Genomic DNA, 6,581 nt, shown 5'->3' on the forward strand with positions numbered 1-6,581 from the left:
GTGTTGGCCGTCGAATGGCGCTAGCTGCGCAGCATTTGTGCACCGCCGCCGTCAGTGTCAGCCAGTTTGCCGTGGCATACGGAGCTCCATCGCAGTCTTTAACACTGGTAGCATGCCGCGACAGCGTGGACGTGAACCGTATGTGCAGTTGACGGACTTTGAGCGAGGGCGTATAGTGGGCATGCGGGAGGCCGGGTGGACGTACCGCCGAATTGCTCAACACGTGGGGCGTGAGGTCTCCACAGTACATCGATGTTGTCGCCAGTGGTCGGCGGAAGGTGCACGTGCCCGTCGACCTGGGACCGGACCGCAGCGACGCACGGATGCACGCCAAGACCGTAGGATCCTACGCAGTGCCGTAGGGGACCGCAGCGCCACTTCCCAGCAAATTAGGGACACTGTTGCTCCTGGGGTATCGGCGAGGACCATTCGCAACCGTCTCCATGAAGCTGGGCTACGGTCCCGCACACCGTTAGGCCGTCTTCCGCTCACGCCCCAACATCGTGCAGCCCGCCTCCAGTGGTGTCGCGACAGGCGTGAATGGAGGGACGAATGGAGACGTGTCGTCTTCAGCGATGAGAGTCGCTTCTGCCTTGGTGCCAATGATGGTCGTATGCGTGTTTGGCGCCGTGCAGGTGAGCGCCACAATCAGGACTGCATACGACCGAGGCATACAGGGCCAACACCCGGCATCATGGTGTGGGGAGCGATCTCCTACACTGGCCGTACACCACTGGTGATCGTCGAGGGGACACTGAATAGTGCACGGTACATCCAAACCGTCATCGAACCCATCGTTCTACCATTCCTAGACCGGCAAGGGAACTTGCTGTTCCAACAGGACAATGCACGTCCGCATGTATCCCGTGCCACCCAACGTGCTCTAGAAGGTGTAAGTCAACTACCCTGGCCAGCAAGATCTCCGGATCTGTCCCCCATTGAGCATGTTTGGGACTGGATGAAGCGTCGTCTCACGTGGTCTGCACGTCCAGCACGAACGCTGGTCTAACTGAGGCGCCAGGTGGAAATGGCATGGCAAGCCGTTCCACAGGACTACATCCAGCATCTCTACGATCGTCTCCATGGGAGAATAGCAGCCTGCATTGCTGCGAAAGGTGGATATACACTGTACTAGTGCCGACATTGTGCATGCTCTGTTGCCTGTGTCTATGTGCCTGTGGTTCTGTCAGTGTGATCATGTGATGTATCTGACCCCAGGAATGTGTCAATAAAGTTTCCCCTTCCTGGGACAATGAATTCACGGTGTTCTTATTTCAATTTCCAGGAGTGTATATTGGTGTCGCAGTTCACAAGCAACTTATGTGGCGACAACAAATCGTTCAAGTTACAAGCAGGAAATAGCAGCGGCTTGGGATGTTGTACTGAATACTATGTGCAATGCTAAGGCTGAGCTTTCTATAAACTGCGGAGTGACTGTCTACAAGACTTTCCGTCGGTCCATTATGGACACACAGAGGCTTCAGAACCATCGAAAATAAGGCGTTGCAGAAAATATTCCACGTGCTGTCCAACGTCGAAGCACGCTATTTACACGAAGTCGACGGAGTGCTGAAAGTCCTGGAAAGATCTAATAAGACAGATGCGAAATATTACAAGTAGCATGAGGGTCAACACACCCACTTATCCGGCGAAGAGGAAGGCCTGGTGACATCGAGACCGCTATAAACGGCGGGTGGTCCTACCAAGTACATAGTAGAGCCACACATAAAGTAAATTACCGGGTAAAGTTCCCGCTAGCGAGGTACCCAACTAATAAAGAAATTTCTCCTAAACATATACAGAACCGACACTAGCAGTTAATGCCATAAATGTAAACGCTATGCCTTTCTATTTTTAAAGAAGGAAGAAAGCGACCGCGTGTCTTGTATCGTCAAATACTCATCATATTCACTTCATCGCCTTGCTTCTCTCCACAGAGCTTCACCTGACAGTGTCTCATGCTACAGGCCTGTCACGTACAATGATATGTTCCAAATAAAATGATAATTAAATGGACACCCTAGCTGCAAACAAGCGTTGATGTACTTCATTGGGGACATGTTGAAAATGTGTGCCCCGACCGGGACTCGAACCCGGGATCTCCTGCTTACATGGCAGACGCTCTATCCATCTGAGCCACCGCGGGCACAGATACTACCGTCATATATATGTTCCAAATAATTCTGAAAATTCATCCTGCATCACCTATTTTTTGTACCATATATCAGTTTTCAGATTGAAATGTGATTATCATGACTGTTTTTAAACTTCTGTGATATTATTGTTAGTGAACATAGGGGATTGTGTGAAAGGATTGCATACTAAAATAGTACAATACATTTTCTAAAGTGCGGAGGAAGTAATGGAAAGAATTGTTGGTGGTCAAAGTTAGCGTGGATTTGGGGATACATTGATCGGCCTATACTTCCACCACACGTATCCATTTGCGGTCAATTTTTAAAAAGAACAATAAAAATTTGACTACCCAGAAACAATTAAGTTGATCTAAAATTTTCTTAAGTGTTTTATCAAGGCTCATAAAAAATAACTTAATACCGTACATAAACAAAACAGTATGCTCCATCAAGAAAATTATAAATATAATGAAAGGTACTAGGATTGATTGCCATACACATAGCCCCCAATTTAATTGAGCATAATACCTTAAATTTGATTCATCTTAAACCTAAATTCTCGTTCCAAAATATTCGGTGCAGCTGGAACTATGGTTATCCACTCTTCATTTATTGAGGCAATATATGGCACCTGTGGCCAAGCAAACTTCATTCCTTGTTCTCGAAGATATTTGACATTATATGTTATATCTGAGTCACTGCCTTAATACAACAGCTTACAATTTGAGCAGTATATGGCTGACATTAATTTCTATTAGTGGGAGGCACATTAAAAATTACAACTGAGCCTTCGTATATACAGTACGCTGATGGCTGGTGTTTGTATTCCTTAGTGCCACACTGTGATTGGCATCAACACTATTTAATAAACCTATAAACCTAACAATGACCAACGGTCAAAGCAACCCCAAAACAGAGAAATCATACATATGGCCTCAGTATCGTAATATAATGGCAGATATACACATGTGAACAAAAAACTAATCGGTGATCTGTTTTGAGAATTAGTCGAGTAACATAAATATGATATAGTTAAAAACTTAGACGACTTTGTAGTTAAACGATATCGATCGATTTTGCACAACCACATTTTAATACACTTTTTCGTATACAATTATAAGTCGCAACAGTTTCACCACCTTTTGCGAAGAAAATCGGCACAACATGACGCAAAATGGTTAAAATGGCTCTGAGCACTACGGGACTTAACATCTGTGGTCATCAGTCCCCTAGAGCTTAGAACTACTTAAACCTAACTAACCTAAGGACATCACACACATCCATGCCCGATGCAGGATACAAACCTGCTACCACCAGAGAGCTGTAAAACTTTCGGCGTATGAGTGGTAAAAGTAACTACCGCGGTCAAAGTGCACCAGTCTAACGGCAGCCAGAATTTCGATCCTCCGTCAGATGACGTGAAATCAAAGTGTTACTACACAGCTTATGTAAATGGTTTACAACTGATCACTATTAAGCTTCTACAGGTATCGTGGCTGATAATGTACCAGCGTTTCTCAACCTTTCTCGCGATTTCATGAGATCATTGAGGTAGACGTTTGAAATCAATATTTGATATTCGCAGTTCGCGGTATAGTGGTTGCTGCCCCTAGATCGCAGTGTCCTGGATTCAGTTCCTCGCCGGGTCGGAGATTCTATTCGCTCGGGAACCAGGGTTTAGTGTCGTGCCAATCATTTCATCTTATCTTCGTCGACGCACCCAGAATCCAGAATACGTGAAAACTCTTTCTCCACGCTTTTACATTGTGTTAGTGTATTTCATTAAAATTATACTTGCTCGTTCATTTAAATTATCCCTTATGCATATCTGTCTATGTTGTTCTTAATTTTTGGTCTTAAACAGAATTATATTTGAAAATTGTTTACTACATTTCTTTCAGTAAATTACTACACATGTTTCATTTTAAGTTAACTTCTACTTTCCGCTTTATGGAAAGAATACTTAACGTCTTCCATTTCCCGACGCATCAATATTACGCAACAGTAGTGACAAGAGTTTGTGAGATTATCTAAAAGTCTCGTATTACACGGTCATTGCCATAGCCTTCAACCGTTTAGGATATCGCAATAATGGGGACCATAATTTTTAACTTCTCTGTCTCACACATATCTTAAAATATATCACTTCACTCTTTTGTGAAAATAGACCAGGAAGAGTTACTGAACTGTTATCATTTGACAGTTTGACACGACGGCCGGTCGAAACTGTTGACTCGAGATTGTTTCGTAAACTCTCTACCAGCGTAACCAACCGCGAGAGTAGAGGGGTTTTCATACGTGATGGCAGCGGTTAGCTGCGATCCAGACAATTAGCCACCCGACGCAGAAGAAACTGATTCTAATAGTATTATGAAAGAAATTGATAATGTACGTAGAATTCAAGAGCTGATACCGTTTCATAAGATTTAATTGCATCTTACGTCTTCAAAAGGAGTTTTAGATGCTATAAACTGTCTTAAATGTATTCAGGTGATTTTGATAAAACCCGTAGTAAAAATATTACAGGATGTTTAGTTCAAGACAACTATCCCATGTTTTTTTTTCTTATTTGAATAGCAGAAAGCAGTGTGGATCAGTTAGATGATAATCACATTTCAAAAAGCACCCATAATTTGAAGCACTCAGGCGTTGTGTATTATGAGTTTCAGTTTTGAGCCCCTGTTGCTTCTCATGTTTCGTAAATAATCTACCGCTTACACTTTCAGAAGATGCAAATTTTGTCCTTTTTGCAGATGATACAAGTGTGAGAATAAAAAATGCAGGACAAAACTCCTTACCCCGACGCACCTAACAAAATATTCTTAAACATCCACAGATGGTTCGGTGCAAAATGGATTATCTTTGAATTTTGACAAGGCTCTGTATATAACAGTCAGTACTTGTCACAGAACTCAACAAGCTATAAAAATAATTTCTGAAAAATATAAAATACAAAAAGGAGAAACTATTAAGGTTTTCGTATTACAGATAGATGACAATCTTAACTGAAAATCTCACTCTCTAGAACTAATCGAGTGCCTTAGTTCAGCTACGTTTGCAGTACGCGTGATTGCTGCTGTGTGTGATTTAAACATAAAAATACCACTTTATTTTGTACATTTCCATTCACTAATGCATAAGACATCAATTTTTTTGGGAAACTCACAGGGGCAGTACTTTCACAATGCATAAACATGTTATAATATCTCGCGTTACTTGTAGGATTTCCAGCAGAGACAACTACTTCACGAAATATATATTGATTAAAGTCATTTGCCATCACTGTACTAATATTTCGTTTCTCTCAAAATTAGTGGAAAGTATGAAAAGAACATTAATAAAATAACAACCACAAAGAAGTCTTCAAAGTGTTAACATTAGTACAGAAAGTTTCCAGATACATCGCTACACAAGTGCTCAACAAAACTACCACAGGACATAAGGTGTCATGTAGTTAATAGGATGGAGCTTCAGGCTAAGTTAAGGAACTTCCTCCGTTTAAGAGTATCTTCACATTAACTACTGAAGTTAATGTTTTAACACTGAATACAACAGTCTGTAATAATGTTAAGTCATTTCACTGTGTTGCACAAAAATTAAATTAATGCACATCATTTACTTGTTTAAAAATTCCAGAGGCTACAGTCCGTGCGATCCGTGGAATGCGATTACTGCAAAGTACTGCAATGTTATAAGTCTGTAAATATATTATATTTTCTGACGAAATTTCTAGTTCTTTGCATTCCAACGGATGACGTTTCGTGGCATATGGCACTCTGGCCCACTTCTCACGCAGTGTACCAATGCGTCGTGTCGAAAACACCGTGAGCACGTCACATCGACAGCTCTAGAACTCACAGAGTTGACTGGGAAAGGTCGGTAGGGCTGTATGGAAGTAGGTAACATGTACGAACAAATACCAATCACCCATTCTCACAGAACTCTTAAAACATGCTGATGTGACGCACTGCAATGGGATTTTTAATGCACTACGAAACAGCACGAAGACATGCGAGATAGTATTTTATCTTACCAAAGTTTCACTCCTCATATGCTCTGCACTTTTTTGCGTGATTATAGATACTGGATAAAAAAGACTCATTTAGTGGTGTTAAAGGTGAAGCGTTATGATATCCGAATCCAGACATCCGAATACACGACTCTCTATGCCATATTGTTGAAGTTCCTGAGATACACATTGCAAGTGCGTGGAACGTTTCACCAAAGTCCTGTTCTCACCACTGATATCTTTAGCATACGAAGAACATTCGGAAAATGTTATCGTTTAGCTTTAAGATCAATCCAGGGACTGCCTGTTAGAATACGACACAGTTCAGCACGGCATGAAACTGGCCACCAATGCTGAAAGACTGCAGCTTCGCAGGAAGAGAATAATTGCTGCATTTTCACAAAATGGAACATAAAAAATTTGAGTAAAAATGGACA

General features: G+C 42.1%; 1 non-coding gene across 1 annotated transcript; it reads right to left on the reverse strand.

Annotated features, from left to right (window-relative positions):
* Positions 1-2,072: 2,072 nt before the first annotated feature.
* Trnat-ugu (transfer RNA threonine (anticodon UGU)) lies at positions 2,073-2,147 on the reverse strand. Its single transcript has one exon. It is a non-coding gene; the product is annotated as a tRNA-Thr (tRNA).
* Positions 2,148-6,581: the final 4,434 nt, after the last annotated feature.

This window comes from Schistocerca nitens, chromosome 2 (genome assembly GCF_023898315.1).
Source record: "Schistocerca nitens isolate TAMUIC-IGC-003100 chromosome 2, iqSchNite1.1, whole genome shotgun sequence".
Lineage (NCBI taxonomy): Eukaryota > Metazoa > Arthropoda > Insecta > Orthoptera > Acrididae > Schistocerca > Schistocerca nitens.